This window comes from Protopterus annectens, chromosome 12.part0 (assembly GCF_019279795.1).
Source record: "Protopterus annectens isolate FY-2018-M chromosome 12.part0, PAN1.0, whole genome shotgun sequence".
NCBI classification, from domain to species: domain Eukaryota; kingdom Metazoa; phylum Chordata; order Ceratodontiformes; family Protopteridae; genus Protopterus; species Protopterus annectens.
The window spans coordinates 97,926,443-97,947,677 of NC_056746.1; the positions used below are offsets into that span (position 1 = coordinate 97,926,443).

Genomic DNA, 21,235 nt, shown 5'->3' on the forward strand with positions numbered 1-21,235 from the left:
CAACAGCTTTTACCTCTGCTGGGCAAAGATCACTGGATGGTGACTCTGGATCTCAAGGAGGCTTACCTTCATGTTCCTATCAGGCTAAGTTGCAGGAAGTATCTGCTTCGGGCTGGGACTTCTCATTATCAGTTCTCTGCATTGCCCTTTGGCTTATCTACTGCCCAGAGTGTTCACGAAGGTTCTGGCTCCAGTGATAGCTTTCTTCAGGCTAAGAGGAATACAGATCTATCCTTATTTGGACGATTGCCTGATTCTGGCCCAAGGAAAGGACTAACGCCTTCATCATTTACAATATGTGATAGCAGTGCTAAGATGCCTGGGGTATTCTGTGAACGAAATAAAGTCCAGTCTAGTACCCTCTCAGGACATGTGCTTTCTGGGTGTGAGACTGAATACAGCATCCCAGATGGCCTTTTGACCCCGGACAAACAAAAGAATCTTTCTTTACTTCCATCAATTGTCTCATCAGTCCAGGCTGACTGCAAGGACAGTCCTTCAAGCCTTGGGGTTCATGGCATCTTGTATTCTGGTGCTTCCCAATGCCAAACTGCATATGAGGAAGCTACAATGGTATCTCAAAATGTATGGACACAGCACTGCCAAGATATGGACACTGTCATTCAGATAATACCTTGCATTCAAAAGGAATTTTTGTGGTGGGCTCAGGAATGTCACCTAAACAAGGGACTCTCTGTGACCCGGCCAGAGGCGAGTCAGATTCTAACGACAGATGCCTCAGACAAAGCTTGGGGAGCTCATCTAAATGGAAAGTGGGTGCAAGACACGTGGCCTGCCAGACTTCAACATCTACATATCAACTTGAAGGAGATGTTAGCAGTCCAATTTGCATTAATAGCTTTCAAGGATTTACTTCTTCCAGGGCAGGCAGACAACACAACTGTCATGTGGTACATCAACAGGCAAGGGGGATCACATTCTTATCCTCTATGCAGACAAGCAATGATTTTGTGGGAGACTGCTCTCAGTTTACAGCTAAATCTTCAGGCAAGGTTTCTGCCGGGAGCACAGAACTCCTTAGCAGATGTGTTGAGCAGACAAATTATGGATCCCCACGAGTGGAAATTGGATCCTCATGTATTTCAGAAATTGACAGTGTTATGGGGAACTCCAGACATAGATCTGTTCGCTTCTCCACTAAACTACCAGCTGCCAAAGTTTTGCACAAAAAGGTTTCATCCCACAGCTTGGAAAGTGGATGCTCTTTCATTCAATTGGAGCAATCTTCATGTGTATGCCTTTCCTCCTCTGCCTCTCCTCCCAAAGGTACTCCTGAAGGTCAGACAGGACAAGCCAAAGATGATTTTAATAGCTCCAGATTGGCCTCGACAGCACTGGTACCCATTACTGAGAAGTCTGGTACGGAGCCTCCATGGCCTTTGCCTTCGATTCCACACCTGCTGTCTCAGGAGAACAGTCATTTACTCAATGTCAAACTTCACTCTCTTCACCTAACAGCCTGGCATATTCTGTTTTAAACCCTGGAGGGTCTCAGCTTCCACAGCAAGTTTTGAATGTTATTTTGGAGGCCAGAAGGCCTAGTACAAGGAAAGTGTACAGATAAATGGAAGAGATTTTTATTTTGGAGTACAGCAAAGGAAGTTGATGTTTCTAAGCCTAATTTAAGTGTGGCTCTTCAATATCTTACTGAGTTACTGGACAAAGGTTTGTCCTTCTCTTCTATTAAGGTTCATGCTGCAGCAATTTCTGCTCACTATGACTGTGACCCACCATTGTTTTCTCATCCTTTGTTTAAGCAATTCCTTAGAGGGGCAAAGAATATAAGACCCCACGTAGAGCTCCTACTCCTGCTTGGGATCTCAATTTTGTGTTGGAGAAACTCACTCTACAACCTTTTGAGCCTGCAGCTACTGCCGAGTTGAAATATTTATCATGGAAGACTGCTTTTTTGTTGGCCATTACCTCAGAAGGGTTTCTGAATTACAGGCCCTTATGGCGGTTGAGCCTTTCTTAATTTTCCATAAGGATAGGGTATCTTTACGCACTAATCCTTCCTTTATGCCTAAAGTGGTTTCTAGTGTGGCTTTAAACCAAACTATTCATTTGCCTACTTTTTATGCAAACCCCAAAATAAAGGGGAAAAGATTTTGCACACTTTGGATATACACAGGCAGTTGCGATATTATTTGAGCAGAACTAAAGGGTTCAGGCAGTCTCAGCAGTTATTTGTTTCATTTGCTTTGGGTTCTCAGGGCAAGCCTGTGTCAAAACAAACTATTTCTAAGTGGATTGGGTTTTGTATTGCTTTCTGTTATTCCCATCATGGTAAGGAGATTCCAGCTGGGATTAGGCCTCATTCCACTAGGGCTACTGCCACTTCTACAGCTTTTTTAAGGGGGGTGGCAACTAAGGATATTTTGGAGGCAGCTACTTGGAGTTCAGTGCATACTTTCTCTAAGCATTACCACCTTCCACTTTACTCTAAATCTAGGGCTGGTTTTGCCACTGCAATTTTACAGGGCATTTTGGCAGCTCCTACTGCTTTATAGTTGTGCCATCCTCCCTTACCTCTGCTTTGGGATTCTACCCAAGTGTAAGGACTGCAGCAGTGTGAGATGAAGAACATAGTACAGTTTTGTACCTACCATAAATGTAGATGTTCAAGATCCACATTGCTGCAGTCCAATACCTCCCTCCTTCCCCTCTGTAGTTAGAGGCGGTTGTGTGGTTTGGGTTGTGAATACTGTGGATATTGTATATATTGTACATATGATTAGTGCAAGGGTGGTTGGTTGTTTTTTGCTGTCTTTTGGTTTTGACCTTTCTTTTAGGGTCTTCTGACATCTGGGGCAAGAAAAGACTGAGGATATGACGTCGGTCATGCGCATTTGTACCCTGACGTCCTGATGTCAGTCTTAAGCGCCTTGACCGACGTCAGCCTAATACTTTGATATTCGGGCCGACCGAGGACAGCGGACTACCCAAGTGTAAGGACTGCAGCAATGTGGATCTTCGAACATCTACATTTATGGTAGGTACAAAACTGTACTTTTTGAAAGGAGCTGGTGGGAGGTAGCTGGCTAGCTAGTGATTGGATGGTTTTGGTAAAAAAATTAATGATGGTTAGCAGTTTCCTGTGGAGTTTTAAGGTTGCAGGTTGAGGGGGTGGGGGTGGAGGTTTGGCCAGGGTGGAGCAGTTTGTTTATGCCAAAAGTTTTGAGATTTGTTCTGGTGTTTTTGCTGAAGGTGTTGTTAGAATTTTTTTTGTGTAACAGTGTGGCTTTCTTGGTATCATTCCTTAGTTGTCGGAATTTAATATGGTCAAGTGGGTCTTTGGAGGTGCGCCAATTGTCCTATGCTTTATTTCTTGCTATGATTTTGGTTTTGGTTAGTTTGGAGAGCCAGGGGGCGGTCTTAGTTTTGGCTCTGAGGGTGCAGATAGGAGTGTGGGAATCTAGAATGGAGAAGAATTTAGAATTAAAATGGTCTACAGCATCATCTAGTGGAAGTTCTTTAAGTATGGCCCAATTGCATGCTCTGAGTTCATTCTGAAAGTATGTGGAGTTAAAGTTCTTGTTGTTTCTGAGAGATTTATATAGAACTTGGAGGCGGTTATCTACTTTATGCTTAATGATGTAAGTGAGTAGGTGGTCACTTGTATCATCTGGGAGGGTACATGTTATATACAGGTCTGGGTAATTGTTGATAAGAATCCAGTCCAGGATACTGCCTTTGTAGTTGGATTTGTTTATTCTGGTGGGTGAGGATACAAGTTGGGTATAGCCATGAAGGTTTATATGGGTGGTGGGAGATTCAGAGGAACAATTGTTCCAGTCAATATTAACGTCTCCTAACACTATAGTTTCTTGGAGGTATGTGTTGGAAATCCATTGGAGGAATTCTTCTAGGGTATTTGCATTGTTGCCTGGGGGGGGGGGGGATATAAATGCAGGCAATGAATATAGATTTACTTTTGTTAAGCTGTAGTTTGCTAACTAGGGCTTTTGCATTAATGAACAAGGAGGGTTGTTGTGGGGCTAGTGTGACATCTCATCTGTTGTGTTTTTAAACAGAACTGCTACTCCTCCACCTTTCCTAGTGTTCCGGTCTAGTCTAAGTATGTTGTACCATGGTGGGATAACCTCATCATTTTTAGTTCCTGGTTTTAGCCAGGTTTCTGTAAGACATAGCACATTAGGTGAGTAGGTGGCTAGAAGGGCATGGACCTCGTTGTTAATACTCTTGATGTTTAGGTGACCGGTCAGGAGAGAGGGACCTTGAATTTGGCCATATGTTGAAGGTGGTAGTGGGCTGGGAGCTTGTGGGAAGGGTGGACATCTCCATCCCTTATCAGAGTAAATTGTACAGTGATTATTAGTTTCTACACTTGATTTATTATTTTATGATAATATCTAGATGCTCTTCGTGTTTCACTGTTGCAGTGATTACAGTTGGGTAATCTGCTGGCAGGTTGCCCTCAGTCGGCCTGAATAACAAAGTCTTGGGTCCTGCGTCGGTTGCTGTCTCCTCTTCCATGACGTCAGGTCGTCAGGGGTATAAAACATGCAGCCAACACCATTTTCTTCAGTCTTTCTTGCCGCACAGTGCCCGAAGCAGAACAAGGGGGAGCGGATTCTGCATTCATTGGACGTACACAGACAACTAAGATTCTACTTAAACAGGACTAAATCTCTAAGAAAGTCTGAGCAACTACTGGTAGCATTTGCTGCAGGGTCAGAGGGGAAGGCTATATCAAAGCAGACAATTTCTAAGTGGATAAGCCACTGCATTTGTTTCTGCTACTTGCACCATGGTAAACCTGTGCCCAAGGGGATCAGATCACATTCCACCAGGGCTGCCTCTAATTCAGCAGCTTTTCTCAGAAGGGTTCCAACCAAAGACATTCTAGAAGCTGCTACTTGGAGCTCTGTTCATACCTTCACAAAGCATTATCATTTGCGCCTCTTCTCCAAATCCAGGGCAGGCATTGCCACTGCAGTTCTGCAGGGCCTTATAGCTGCTCCTAATGCTGTTTAGTTCCATCCTCCCATCCATAGCTTTGGGATTCTACCCAAATGTGATGACTGCAGCAGTGAAACATGAAGAACATAGTACAAGTTGTGTACACTTACCATAAATGTAGATGTTCGAGTGTATTCACTGTTGCAGTCCGGGTTACCCACCCGCCATCCCCCTTTCTATACATTTTCTTTCCTTCACTATACATTAAAGCCTTTGTGGTGTATTTGCTTTTAGATGAAGGTAAACTTTATGTTGCTAAAAGTGCATTTATATATATTTTTGTTTATTTATATATATTTAAATATATATATATATATTTTTTTTTTGCTCCCCATTTGGGGGGCACCTGACTTCTGGGGCAAGAAAAACTGAATAAAATGGCATTGGCTGCATGTTTTTTACCCCTGACGAAAATGGCCTAAAACTCAATGCCAAAAATGCATTATAATGCCCTTTGAGAAACTGTCAACCCAAGTTTATTTTCATTGATAAAACACCCCAAAAGACTGACCAGGTAGTAATGGATGTGGAAGCATATGTAGACAACAGTCTGGTTTTTACCAACATGTAGCTAAGGTAATAAGAAAATCATTCTATGTCACCCAGCATTATAGGTAAGTGTATGGGATCCAGGTCAAAGGAAGTTCTAGTACCACTCTACTCAGCCTTTATCAGACCTATAATTGAATACAGTGCCTTCTTTGGCATGTACCTAACCAGATATTTGCAATTGTTGGAATTCCCAAAAAAGTTTCTCACCAGGAATATACAGGGCATGTAATACCCTGTCCTACACTTATCACCTAAAGGCCCTGTCTCTGTGCTCAGTCTCCTACAGGCCACTGAGAGTGAATCATTGTCTGGCTTACCGGACTTCCTCAGACCCAGCCCTGATGGATCTGTTGCACATGTACAAAACAAACAGCACCAGAAACACTAAATCCAGAGATCTGAGCTTTCGCTTGTAGAGGCAGATGTTTGTCCCAAAGGATCCAAACATTATGGAATAGGCTTCCCATCCATGTAAAACAGTGTTCTTCCATGGCCCTATTCAAATCAAACTTTGACAACTGGATGAGAAATCATAAATTTACCACCAATCTGGTCCTAATGTCCCTTATAAGCTCATAAGTTCATAGGAGATTAATAGGCTAACAGTTTAAAGGCCCTTATAAGCCTAGCCAGGGTAACCTGATTTTACCCAGTATATATGGTCTCTAAGGGCAAGACAAATGGCATGGATTTTTGCCTGTGAATTTAGTAACAAATTGCCCCTGTCCATAAGGGACATGGCACTGCCCAGGTGTGAATTTGCAATTCTCCATCCGTTTGAAGAGGGCCAGGAAAGGACTGTGCTAATGTGAATAGGAAGCCTGTTCCAAAGAATGTGCAATCTCTGAGACACATGTCTGTCTCTCCAGCATGTTTTGTTCGAGTCGCTGACTAAGTTTACATCCCTAGGTCGGGTGGCCCTCATGTTGTTTGACTTGTGGATGTGTAGCAGGTGTTTCAGGGCTGGATTTGTACTTGTAGGTAAGGTATAGGTCCCCCATTAATAGTCCGTAGAAGACAGAGTAAAGAGATAGGGCTTTTCGCCTGTCCACATAGTTCATGTTGTTTACACACTGTATTTTTTGTGTGAAGAACCTCTGAGTTCACTCCAGTTGTAAGTGCCTGGTCAGGTACATGCCAGCTGGTGCGTTGTACTCCTTTATTGGTCTAATGAGGGCCGAATACAGCAGGACTATAATTTCCTTAGATCCAGGTGCCATATGTTTACATGCAAGTTGTGCCACATAAAAGGATTTCCTCACCACTGTGGACACATGGCAGTCAAAGTTAAGGCTACTGTCTGTCCATGTGTCTAGATCTCTCACCTCCGAGTCTACTCTTAGGGGTGTGCTATTGATGTTGTAATTTGCAAGGGCATTTTGACTTTCCAAAGGATAAAATAATGCATTTTTTTGCATTTATTTTTAGGCCATGGTTCTGGCACAAATCATTTGTCTGATCTAGACCCTCCTGAAGGATATCTACGTCACTGGAGGTTTCAGTGATTACCCCCAACTTGCATCTCTCGGCAAACTTCATCATCCGTAGGCCTTCCATATTAGCCTTGACTTCAGGAAAGTATATTCCAAACAGGAGTGGTCCCACTACTGAGCCCTGTGGCACACCACTAGTAACTTGCTTCTTGCTGGATCTGAGTTCACCCATTTTAACCACGTGTCCTGTCTGTGACTGGCTATCCATCTCATGACACAGGGATTTATCCCCAGTTTTGTGAGTTTATTTATAATCCCTGAGTGAGAAATTGTGTCAAATGCTTTGACCAGGTCAAGGTAGGCTGTAGATACTGTTTTACCTCATCTATGGGCTTAGTGACTTTCACAAAGAAATCTAGCAGATTCATTAGGGATGACCTCCCTTGTCATATCTGATTTGGGTCATTTTTAGTGTTTGGAAGTCTCCTATGTCATTATGTATCGGGTCCCTGATTATTCTTTCCATGTCCTTTCATATAAGACTAGTCAAACGTATGGGTCTGTAATTTCCCAGGTCAGTAGATGGTCTCCCTTTATGCAGAGGGATGACTGTTGCTGTTCTCAACTCTGTCGGGACAAAGCCAGTCCACAGGGTGTGGTTAAATATAGATCCTAATGGGCCTGATAAGTCCAGATTTAAGCTGTTTTAACAGGCAACCTGATGTATTGCCAGGCCCTGTTGAAGCCATGTTTTTAGCTTTACAGAGTGCAGTGGCAGGCCTGTTCTTTGGTGATAATTGGTGGTGGTGTGGCGGATGGTATTTCTTGGGGGAGAACTGAGGGTGATGGGGAGGTGAAATTTGAGCTGAATTTATCGGCCAGCAGATTTGCTATATATTTTGGCTGAGTATTAGACAGAGGCCATCAGTAAGAAAAGTATTATCCCAGCTAGCACCATTCCTACAAATACTTTGTACCCCCCTCCCCCCGGAATAGATGCTCATGATACTTGAGACCGAAATGGTTTGGGGTGCGTGGCTAGGCTTGTGAGGAGCCCTAGTGGTCATTAGCCTTGTAACAACCTATAAACCTGTGGCATCCACTGGACTGACAGCTGGATAGCAGATAAGACACAAGAAGTTAGGCTAAGGAAGCCTGCTTCCACAGGGAGACCAGTCACTAGCAGAGTCCCTCAGGGCTCAGTGCTGGGGCTGCTCCTTTATGGCCTCTGCTTCCCTGAAGTCAAGGTTAACATCAAGAGCCTCTACCTGACCAAGTTTGCTGATGACTGCAAACTAGGTGCAATCAGTATCCCCCAAAGCGATAAATGCCTCCTAGAAGGCCTGACACAGACTAATAACTGGTGCCAGACCCACGGTCTAAAACTCAATGCCAGAAATGCGTAATAGTATCCTTTAGGAAGACGGCTACCCCTGGAAACTACCATATTGATAATACACCCCCTAAGAGTAGACCCAGTGGTCAGGGATTTGGGAACTCAAGTAGACCGTAACTTGGCCTTTGACGATCATGTGTCTACGGTAGTAAGGAAATCATTCTTTGTTGCACAACCCTTAAGCAAAGGTATGGCATCTAGGTCCATGGCTGCCATTGCTCTGCTGTACTCAGCCGTCATCAGAACAATCACCGAGTACCTGACCAAGCATATGCAACAGCTGGAGTGTCCACATAGGTTCCTCATAAAAAGAATACTGGGTGTAAACAACATGTGCTGTGCGGACTGCCTGAAAGCTCTATCCCTGTACTGTCACTCGTATAGACTGCTAAGAGGCGATCTTAGCCTCCCTACAAAGCATCCTCTGATCCCACTCTGACGGACTTGTTGCATATCTACAAAACAAATGGCATCAGATTTACCCGATCTAGGCACCCACGTCTTGTCTGCATCATAAATAGGATGTGGGAGGGATGGGTATGTGTCTGAGACTCCCTTCTCTGGGACAGGCCATTTGTGTGAATCAGAGTTCTTCCTTAAACCAATTCAAGAGTAATTTGGACTTGTGGATGTGAAATCGGAGCTTTTGTTTGTAATTGACAGAGGATGCCCGCAAATGCTCGACCACCCATGCCCAAGCTTACATATACCCCTTAAAATAACCCTAGGGTATCATAACTCATCAATTACATTTGGGAAGCATGGCTAAGCTTAATGAACCCTGGGCTCATTTACCTGGTAAACATCTTTGAACACCTGCCTCACTTTTTCTCAGGAAATTTGGAGGCCATTGAATCCACCAGAAAGCCTTCTGTTTGTCAGACTTGTTCTAATCTTATACTGCCTCCTTCAATTAGCCTGAACGTTGCTCTGACCTTCCTCAGTCACTTATTTGAAGGGAGTCTTACATATTGCATGGTCAGGGTGTGTTTCTAGTGTTTCTCCAACATTTATGCCCCCCCCTGAGCCTGTGGAAGGCTAAGCTATTTACTTTAAGTGGTGCTGCATGTTCATTCTCCTTTGAAGAACTTTTCACCTCTTTGGGGTTTAAATTTCATGATTGACAGGCATGTCCATTCTGTTTTAAGCTTGACTATTCTGAAATGCATGTCTTGGCAGATGTTATTCTTGACCATCACCTCTGCTTCTAGGATCTTGGGTCTTCAGACCCTTATTTTTTCAGAAACCTTATTTAGATTGCAAGGAGTGGATATCCCTCAGGTTTAATCTGTTTTCCTTTCAAAAAATCGTGTCTGAATTGTCCTTTAACCAGTCCATTCATATCTCTGGTGGCAGAATCTAAGGGAGATGTCGAGCTCTTCCCACCTTGAAAATATACCATATATCCAGGTTTTCATGAAGAGAGTGTTTGAGTTGAGGACAAATGGCCATTTGTCTACTGTATTCCAGAGAGAGAGGCTAGCAGTTACTAAAAAGACACTTTCTAAGTGGATTGGTAGCTGTATTGTATTTTTATCATCAGAGAGCAAAGCCAAATGCTTGTCCACTAAGGAAATAAATGCCGCCAGTGTCTCTACTGTGGATGTTTGTACCACAGTTTAATAGTCATATAATCATAACTTCACCAGCGATTATTGCTTGTACTGTGACTTCAGGTGTCCTGTATCCTTTGAAACTTCATTATTAAGCGGTTTGTCCTTCTGAGCTTTTGCAGTACGGAATGAGGGCTCCTGCTCTTAGATATCATAGAAGTGTGCCCATCATATGAGCTGGTTTGTGTTATAAGTCTTTGTCACTAAGTGCTAAATTACTGTCCTGTCATTCCCTTTCTTTATGTTTTTTTTTTTCTTGGTGAGGGTATCTATCAGTGCTGCTATGCTTGTTACTTGGAAGTCAGGCAAGTGTACAAATGTAAAATAAATGTTTTGTCTCAATGGTTGTGCACACTCAGCAGGTGAGAGTGAATTGATGATTACAGAGGTTATGCATACCATACTGATCTGGAGTTTGACATCATGACATACGTGGCACGCAAGTCCCTGTGTGTGGCTATGCTTGCATACCTGTCATTCGTGAAATTCAAATCCTGATGAGATGGCTGGTTCAGAGGAGAATGGAGATATAGAAAGACTTAAATTGGCCTCAGCGTCCATAGACTGGGATCTACTGATGGTAGTGAACAGATGGGCACAGAGGTTATGCATGCTGCACTAATTTTGTCTTTAGTATCACGATGTACATGTCCCACATGTCCATGAGCAGCAATCGAGTGGAAGACTAAATAAAAAATAACACACACACACATACACACACACTAAGTGAGGAAATTCTCCCAACATTCTGTCCTCTGAACAGAACTAGCTCAAAAATCAAGTGATAAGTTCCATGCATAGCTGCTATTTACATAGTAACTGCTGAGGCTTGAAATCCTGGATGAATGATGGGTTAACGAGGCAGTAACATTCCTACCTATGCTCTGATCATGCCACCCCTGACATTCTCATGCAAGATGGGAAGGGTTTTGCCCATCTTGGTAACATTCCTGACTTTTTTTCTGAAAAGGAAAAAAAAATATTTAGGGCTAGATTACTTGTCTTCCTGTTATAAATGTACCTTCTGAGCATACCTTTCAACTGTCCAGAATTTCAGAATGTCCAGAATTTTATGGCATATTTTTGGTCTGCCCATCATAAAACATGTTTTTGTGTTTGTGTGAATCATTGAAGATTGCTGTCACTAAATAATGGCAGACATTTAAGTTTCAAACTTACTATCTTTTGGAAAAATGCATGCCAACACAAAACCTTTTATTCTAGCAATCTCCTAAGTTTGTAAGAGCAATATTTAAAATCTGTCCCTGATTTTTGGCCTTTGTCCCCCCCACCAATTATTTTTGACTTTGCCCAGCATTCTTGCACTAAATGTTGAGAGGTATGCTTCTGTTTTAGTGCTCAAACTATCCTCTTCAAAATGAGGAACATTACCTCTTAGTATGTGGAACAAGCTTACTGTTGAGTTCAACTAGGAAGCTCATGGGATTGCTAAAATGTATTTGTTACTTTACACTTACAAAACATTATTTTGCTAAGTTAATATAATTCAGTATTATTTGCCATGGATAGTAGTGAAAACAAAATGAAAACTCCAGCAACGCTAGAACTTCCAATAAGTGACCTCCCAAACCTCTTGTGTCAGAGGCACATGGGATATATGCAAATGATCCTTATGAACATCAGGTGTTTCAGCTAATTGGCAATTCTGAATTTTGTTTTTACTGATTGGTTTTTCAGTGACCTTCTCGCTCATTGTTTTACAATGGATAGTAATGAAAGTCAGTCTTAGCAATGAATGTGACGGACAATGTGGGACATGAACTTTTTAAGCAACAAAAATGAGGAACATCCCTGGTAATGAGGTGTGTACTGCACCTGAGAGGTGTGGCTTCTTTGTAAGTTATGAGGCCAAAGAGGAACAGGCACACATCTGAGAAGTCTTTAATCAAAGAGCGCCATCTAGTGGCCAGGTTATAGCTCTGCAGCTAAATTGCCCTGATGATCCATCACCTGTGTGACTCAGGAATTATGACAGATGATGTACAGATCCTGTAGGTGAGGTGGTATTAAAGACTAGAACAGAATGCACAGAATTTAAGAAATGTAGCAAGCCTGCCAGTTGCTTAGAGTGATAAAGTCCTGACTACAGTCCTAGACAACCCAACTTTGATTAGTGGCTCTGGTGCCAGATGGAGCTGGCAAGGAGGGTGAGGCATTCCTACCCTGGGAGGAAGGGTACATGCTGATGTCTCTTTAGTGGAGCTCTGATGGAGGCCAGAGATCAGAGAGAAAGATGTCAGGCTGGGGGGGTGTTATATTTCCACACTGCCCCACCAACCTTATGCAGATCCATTTAAGCACATGGGGGGTTTAGGGCTACCAGAATACTAATCCCCTGCAGATAACTGCATGACAACACCACTTCTGGTGCTCGAATTTCGCCTCCAGGCCAAGTAAAGTATATTGCAGCAAACTGAGCCCTCAGACCTGGCGTATGGATGTGCTGTGAGGAGGGAGGGTTTGATGGCCATGGGTTCTAGTCCACAAATGTACTAAACAATAAAATAGTTTATGGAATGTAAGGAAACACAGAAGGAGGGTGGTGGAGAAAATGTCGACTGGAGTGAAGTAAAGCAAGAAACAAGAAAGGCGTAAATTTGGGAGATAACCATTTCTAACAATAAAGGAATTAATCCATTTGTCAGTTCATAATTGCAAAAAGACACAAGGAGGGATAGGAACCATGTAATAAAAATGAGTAATATATTAGTATTTATAGTGTTGAAAAAAAACGTTTAAATATCTTAGGATGCCATGGTTCATGGTAAGTAAAATGAGTAATATATTAATATTTATAGTGGTGATGAAAAAAACGTTTAAATATCTTAAGGATGTCATGGTTCATGGTAAGTCACTGAATCGCATACAGGTAAAGCATATGCTACTTAACATTTCTGGAGCAGTATTTTGGTGAATTGGTAAGTTAACACTAACTAAACATAATTGTATTGTATTTTTGTTGGGTAGAATTCCCCTTTCTGCTACAATTTCCTACTTATAAGTTAATATTTTCATACTAGGCTAATGGCCACCCGGGTCTTTACAAGCCTAGCTGTGCAAAGCAACCCAGTTTTGTCCCAGAGTTACCTGGATGCTTGTAAGGTGGGGTATGGTAGTAAAGAGGTAACTAAGGGTTATGTGGGGATATATATTAGTTATGGATTAATTTATTTATTCATGGGTTCATACTAACCCAACTATTTTTGTCCATTTAATCCAATGTATCTATTTGTTAACAAATAAATCTACTGGAAACAAGTGTTCTTTTTCGGGGTGACCTCAACATGTTGACTGATTAAACGACTTGCTCAGAATCACGCAGTAGACAAGTGAAGGTGGAAAGGATTAAAGCCTATACGCTTGATTACAGGAAGCAGCTCTTTAACAGCTCAGAGATTTAATCCTCTGTGCTATTATACATACTAAAGTATTGCATCTCTAGGACTGCACAGCTTTGACAAAGGGTAAAGAATCCCCTTTTGCCTCTGTTTCCTGATGCTTTGCAACTTCAGATCTGTAATATTTTAGTAGAGGAACATGAAATATAGCTCCTCACATGGGGGGGGGGGTGAAAAGAGCTTGCCCCTTCAGAAATGCAGAGATCATATCAGGGTAATACAATTTATTGGGTTGGATGTTCAGTATCTAGCTTTACCCTCATCTTACTGGCTGCCATCGTCTAGAAATGTACAAAAACAAAAGGACTCCGTATCAAAGTTCAATGTGAACAGATCATGAGAGATGCAAGGAAGTATTATTTCTGAGAGTGAAGCGGTAAATTAATGGATTAGCCTGAATGAAACCAATATACAGTAAGGAATTAGGAAAAGCAACATCAATAATGTATGGAGCAAGTTTGGGAAGGTCCTTTTGAAAGGTGGGATTTAAAAAAAATTAAGTAGAAATTCTAACTTGCACACTAATTAGAGATGTGAGGGGACCAAGTGCCCCATTGATCCTTATTTGTTTCCATGCTTGTGCCCCATTGATCGTTATTTGTTTCCATGCTTGTGCCCCATTGATCCTTATTTGTTTCCATGCTTGTGCCCCATTGATCCTTATTTGTTTCCATGCTTTGCCCCATTGATGCTTATTTGTTTCCTTGCTTGTGCCTCATTGATCCTTATTTGTTTCCATGCTTGTGCCCCATTGATCCCTTATTTGTTTCCTTGCTTGTGCCTCATTGATCCTTATTTGTTTCCATGCTTGTGCCTCATTGATCCTTATTTGTTTCCATGCTTGTGCCTCATTGATCCTTATTTGTTTCCATGCTTGTGCCCCATTGATCCTTATTTGTTTCCATGCTTGTGCCCCATTGATCCTTATTTGTTTCCATGCTTGTGCCCCATTGATCCTTATTTGTTTCCATGCTTGTGCCTCATTGATCCTTATTTGTTTCCATGCTTGTGCCTCATTGATCCTTATTTGTTTCCATGCTTGTACCTCATTGATCCTTATTTGTTTCCATGCTTGTGCCCCATTGATCATTATTTGTTTCCATGCTTGTGCCCCATTGATCCTTATTTGTTTCCATGCTTGTGCCTCATTGATCCTTATTTGTTTCCATGCTTGTGCCTCATTGATCCTTATTTGTTTCCATGCTTTGCCCCATTGATCCTTATTTGTTTCCATGCTTGTGCCCCATTGATCCTTATTTGTTTCCATGTTTGTGCCTCATTGATCCTTATTTGTTTCCATGCTTGTGCCTCATTGATCCTTATGTTTCCATGCTTGTGCCCCATTGATCCCTTATTTGTTTCCGTGCTTGTGCCTCATTGATCCTTATTTGTTTCCATGCTTGTGCCCCATTGATCCCTTATTTGTTTCCATGCTTGTGCCTCATTGATCCTTATTTGTTTCCATGCTTGTGCCTCATTGATCCTTATTTGTTTCCATGCTTGTACCTCATTGATCCTTATTTGTTTCCATGCTTGTGCCTCATTGATCCTTATTTGTTTCCATGCTTGTGCCTCATTGATCCTTATTTGTTTCCATGCTTGTGCCTCATTGATCCTTATTTGTTTCCATGCTTGTGCCTCATTGATCCTTATTTGTTTCCATGCTTGTGCCTCATTGATCCTTATTTGTTTCCATGCTTGTGCCCCATTGATCCTTATTTGTTTCCATGCTTGTGCCCCATTGATCCTTATTTGTTTCCATGCTTGTGCCTCATTGATCCTTATTTGTTTCCATGCTTGTGCCTCATTGATCCTTATTTGTTTCCATGCTTGTGCCTCATTGATCCTTATTTGTTTCCATGCTTGTGCCCCATTGATCCTTATTTGTTTCCATGCTTGTGCCCCATTGATCGTTATTTGTTTCCATGCTTGTGCCCCATTGATCCTTATTTGTTTCCATGCTTGTGCCTCATTGATCCTTATTTGTTTCCATGCTTGTGCCTCATTGATCCTTATTTGTTTCCATGCTTGTGCCTCATTGATCCTTATTTGTTTCCATGCTTGTGCCCCATTGATCCTTATTTGTTTCCATGCTTGTGCCCCATTGATCCTTATTTGTTTCCATGCTTGTGCCCCATTGATCCTTATTTGTTTCCATGCTTGTGCCTCATTGATCCTTATTTGTTTCCATGCTTGTGCCCCATTGATCCTTATTTGTTTCCATGCTTGTGCCTCATTGATCCTTATTTGTTTCCATGCTTGTGCCCCATTGATCCTTATTTGTTTCCATGCTTGTGCCCCATTGATCCTTATTTGTTTCCATGCTTGTGCCCCATTGATCCTTATTTGTTTCCATGCTTGTGCCTCATTGATCCTTATTTGTTTCCATGCTTGTGCCTCATTGATCCTTATTTGTTTCCTTGCTTGTGCCTCATTAATCCTTGTTTCCATGCTTGTGCCTCATTGATCCTTATTTGTTTCCATGCTTGTGCCTCATTGATCCTTATTTGTTTCCATGCTTGTGCCTCATTGATCCTTATTTGTTTCCATGCTTGTGCCCCATTGATCCTTATTTGTTTCCATGCTTGTGCCTCATTGATCCTTATTTGTTTCCATGCTTGTGCCCCATTGATCCTTATTTGTTTCCATGCTTTGCCCCATTGATCCTTATTTGTTTCCTTGCTTGTGCCTCATTAATCCTTGTTTCCATGCTTGTGCCCCATTGATCCTTATTTGTTTCCATGCTTGTGCCTCATTGATCCTTATTTATTTCCATGCTTGTGCCTCATTGATCCTTATTTGTTTCCATGCTTGTGCCTCATTGATCCTTATTTGTTTCCATGCTTGTGCCTCATTGATCCTTATTTGTTTCCATGCTTGTGCCCCATTGATCCTTATTTGTTTCCATGCTTGTGCCCCATTGATGCTTATTTGTTTCCTTGCTTGTGCCTCATTGATCCTTATTTGTTTCCATGCTTGTGCCTCATTGATCCTTATTTGTTTCCATGCTTGTGCCCCATTGATCCTTATTTGTTTCCATGCTTGTACCTCATTGATCCTTATTTGTTTCCATGCTTGTGCCCCATTGATCCTTATTTGTTTCCATGCTTGTGCCCCATTGATCCTTATTTGTTTCCATGCTTGAGCCCTATTGATATTTGTTTCCATGCTTGTGCCCCATTGATCCTTATTTGTTTCCATGCTTGTGCCCCATTGATCCTTATTTGTTTCCATGCTTGTGCCCCATTGATCCTTATTTGTTTCCATGCTTGTGCCCCATTGATCCTTATTTGTTTCCATGCTTGTGCCTCATTGATCCTTATTTGTTTCCATGCTTGTGCCCCATTGATCCTTATTTGTTTCCATGCTTGTGCCCCATTGATCCTTATTTGTTTCCATGCTTGTGCCCCATTGATATTTGTTTCCATGCTTGTGCCCCATTGATCCTTATTTGTTTCCATGCTTGTGCCCCATTGATCCTTATTTGTTTCCATGCTTGTGCCCCATTGATCCTTATTTGTTTCCATGCTTGTGCCTCATTGATCCTTATTTGTTTCCATGCTTGTGCCCCATTGATCCTTATTTGTTTCCATGCTTGTGCCCCATTGATCCTTATTTGTTTCCATGCTTGTGCCCCATTGATCCTTATTTGTTTCCATGCTTGTGCCTCATTGATCCTTATTTGTTTCCATGCTTGTGCCCCATTGATCCTTATTTGTTTCCATGCTTGTGACTCATTGATCCTTATTTGTTTCCATGCTTGTGCCCCATTGATCCTTATTTGTTTCCATGCTTGTGCCTCATTGATCCTTATTTGTTTCCATGCTGGTACCTCATTGATCCTTATTTGTTTCCATGCTTGTGCCTCATTGATCCTTATTTGTTTCCATGCTTGTGCCTCATTGATCCTTATTTGTTTCCATGCTTGTGCCTCATTGATCCTTATTTGTTTCCATGCTTGTGCCACATTGATCCTTATTTGTTTCCATGCTTTGCCCCATTGATCCTTATTTGTTTCCATGCTTGTGCCCCATTGATCCTTATTTGTTTCCATGCTTGTGCCTCATTGATCCTTATTTGTTTCCATGCTTTGCCCCATTGATCCTTATTTGTTTCCATGCTTGTGCCCCATTGATCCTTATTTGTTTCCATGCTTGTGCCCCATTGATCCTTATTTGTTTCCATGCTTGTGCCCCATTGATCCTTATTTGTTTCCATGCTTGTGCCCCATTGATCCTTATTTGTTTCCATGCTTGTGCCCCATTGATCCTTATTTGTTTCCATGCTTGTGCCTCATTGATCCTTATTTGTTTCCATGCTTGTGCCTCATTGATCCTTATTTGTTTCCATGCTTGTGCCCCATTGATCCTTATTTGTTTCCATGCTTCCTTATTAGCTGCAGTCCTAGAAGCAGTCAGCGTTTGCCTTTATACAGGACTACACTTCTCAAAATGAAGGAATGACTGTTCAGTACACTCATCAGGATCTGAAAAAAATAGTTTGTTCTTTCATTCACTGATAAGTATGTTATTTGGAAACATTGACTGTTGACTTTCATAATCAATTTAGAAGAGAAAAAAGCTCCACAGCCAGAAAATCCTACAGAAAAATGAGAAAGAAACATGAGGATGACAATGGAAAATGTTGTAGAAGGAACGTTGCCCCTGGACTCCTCCATATACCTGTTTTCCATTGTGGTTGCCATAAATATAACCCTGTTGCTGTGGTATGGAAATTTTGAGACAACCACGGAATGTTGAGCTTCTTTGAGATTGCAAGCTTCAGCATCCTGGTATCTTAGTTTCTATTCCTGCTATCATTTTAATTGTAACATTTAGAGGGCAGCACAGTCCCAAAATAATACCTGTGAAAATGTGTGGTATGCCTTCTGTTTCGACTGGCTTCCACAGCAAACATTTCGGTTAGAGGTAGGACTGTTGCTAGTGGGATAAGACAACCTTCATGGTTTGTGTTAGACTGACAGTGCCAAAGACCTATGCAGTTATTGCCCAGAAAACCAGTATCCCTCCCTCTCCTTAGTATCAGCCTTAATTCTTCCTAAATTATCTTTATTAGTGCTTAAACCATTGAAGGTCTCATAAACCTGTATGTGGATGTACACCTAGAACACAGCTATAACCTGCATGTGGATGTACACTTGGAGCACAGCTATAACCTGCATGTGGATGTACACCCAGAGCACAGATGTAACCTGCATGTGGATGTACACCCAGAGCACAGCTATCACCTGCATGTGAATGTACACCCAGAGCACAGCTATAACCTGCATGTGGATGTACACCTGGAGCACAGCTATATGCTGCATGTGGATGTACACATGGAACACCACTATAACCTGCATGTGGATAGTACACCTGGAGCACAGCTGTAACCTATATATGGATGTACACCTGGAGCACAGCTATAACCTGTATGTGGATGTAAACCAAGAGCACAGCTATAACCTGCATGTGGATGTACACCTGGAGCACATCTATAACCTGCATGTGGATGTACACCTGGAGCACAGCTGTAACCTGCATGTGGATGTACACCTGGAGCACAGCTATAACCTGCTTGTGGATGTACTCCCAGAGCACAGCTATAACCTGCATGTGGATGTACACCTGGAGCACAGCTATAACCTGTATGTGGATGTAAACCAAGAGCACAGCTGTAACCTGCATGTGGATGTACACCTGGAGCACAGCTATAACCTGTATGGTGGATGTACACCTGGAGCACAGCTATAACCTGTATGGTGGATGTACACCTGGAGCACAGCTATAACCTGTATGGTGGATGTACACCTGGAGCACAGCTATAACCTGCTTGTGGATGTAAACCAAGAGCACAGCTATAACCTGCATGTGGATGTACACCCAGAGCACAGCTATAACCTGCATGTGGATGTACACCAAGAGCACAGCTATAACCTGCTCGTGGATGTAAACCAAGAGCACAGCTATAACCTGCATGTGGATGTACACCCAGAGCACAGCTATAACCTGCATGTGGATGTACACCCAGAGCACAGCTATAACCTGCATGTGGATGTACACCTGGAGCACAGCTATAACCTGCTTGTGGATGTAAACCAAGAGCACAGCTATAACCTGCATGTGGAGGTACACCCGGAGCACAGATATAACCTGCATGTGGATGTACACCTGGAGCACAGATATAACCTGCATGTGGATGTACACCTGGAGCACAGATATAACCTGCATGTGGATGTACACCTGGAGCACAGCTATAACCTGCATGTGGATGTACACCTGGAGCACAGCTATAACCTGTATGGTGGATGTACACCTGGAGCACAGCTATAACCTGTATAGTGGATGTACACCTGGAGCACAGCTATAACCTGTATGGTGGATGTACACCTGGAGCACAGCTATAACCTGTATGGTGGATGTACACCTGGAGCACAGCTATAACCTGCATGTGGATGTACACCCAGAGCACAGCTATAACCTGCATGTGGATGTACACCTGGAGCACAGCTATAACCTGCTTGTGGATGTAAACCAAGAGCACAGCTATAACCTGCATGTGGAGGTACACCTGGAGCACAGCTGTAACCTGTATGGTGGATGTACACCTGGAGCACAGATATAACCTGCATGTGGATGTACACCTGAAGCACAGCTATAACCTGTATGGTGGATGTACACCTGGAGCACAGCTGTAACCTGCATGTGGATGTACACCCGGGGCACAGCTGTAACCTGTATGTGGATGTACACCCAGAGCACGACTCTGTGCACCCTAAGTGATGTTGACATCCTTCTGGAGGGTCTTATGCAGACCAATGACTGGTGCCAGAGTTATAGACTCAAGCTCAATGCAAAAAGAGTATCATCCCCCCTTTGGCAAAATGGACTTCCCCACAAATTACCACATAAGCAGTAACACTTTAAGTAACCGATTCATGGTGAGGGATCAAGGAACACAGGTTGATAGAAACCCCTCCTTTGACCACCATGTTTCCTCAGTGGTAAGGAGACCCTTCTATGTTGCCCATCTTATAAGTAAGTGCAAAGGAAAAAGGAGGTCATAACCCCCCTGTATTCTTCCTTTATCATACCAATAATAGAGTGTAATGCCTCCTTTAGTATGTATCTCACCAGGTACATGCAGTGTATCTCACCAGGTACATGCAGCAAATGGAGAGACAACAGAGGATCTTTACAAAGAAAATCCAAAGTGTTCAACATTTACCTTATGTTGATAGATTAAAATCCCTGTCTGTATACTCTGTGTCATACAGCCTACTCAAAGGGATATCTTTGCCTGGCATTTAGGGCAACCTCAGCTGCTGCTCTGATTTAAATGCTGGACATTGGCAAGTCAAATGGCACTCATTCTGGCGATCTTAACATGAGATGCAACGTCAATAGGACATGCTACAGAGACAGATTCATCTCAGAGGTTTCCCCTACTCTGGAATATGCTTTCATTCCAAATGAAACAGAGCCCATCATTCACCCTTTTTAAGCGTAATCCGCACTACCGTAAATTCCCTCCAGGGGTCTCACCTGCATCCTCTCTGGGCAGGGACAGCAGATGTTGAGCTAAGTCCACCTTTAGTATCAGTACATGAAGGAAATGGGATAAACCTTGGCTAGGCTTGTAAGGGTCCCAAGGCCATTAGCTTAGTAACCGCCTATGATCCTATGAGTAATGGCAGACTTTCATGAGCATTATTTCAGCAAGTCTGATTTTTCTCTAGCCATCTCACTTTTAGCAGTGGGTCATAGGAATGTTGCTGTCATATAGTTACCTATCTCTTTACTTTTTCACTTGAGTAAC

At 42.4% G+C, this 21,235-nt stretch overlaps 1 protein-coding gene across 1 annotated transcript in view; it reads left to right on the forward strand.

Moving 5' to 3' along the window:
- The window catches only part of TBL3 (transducin beta like 3), an 825,158-nt gene that overhangs the window by 773,967 nt on the left and 29,956 nt on the right, over nucleotides 1–21,235 (forward strand). The window lies entirely within an intron of this gene.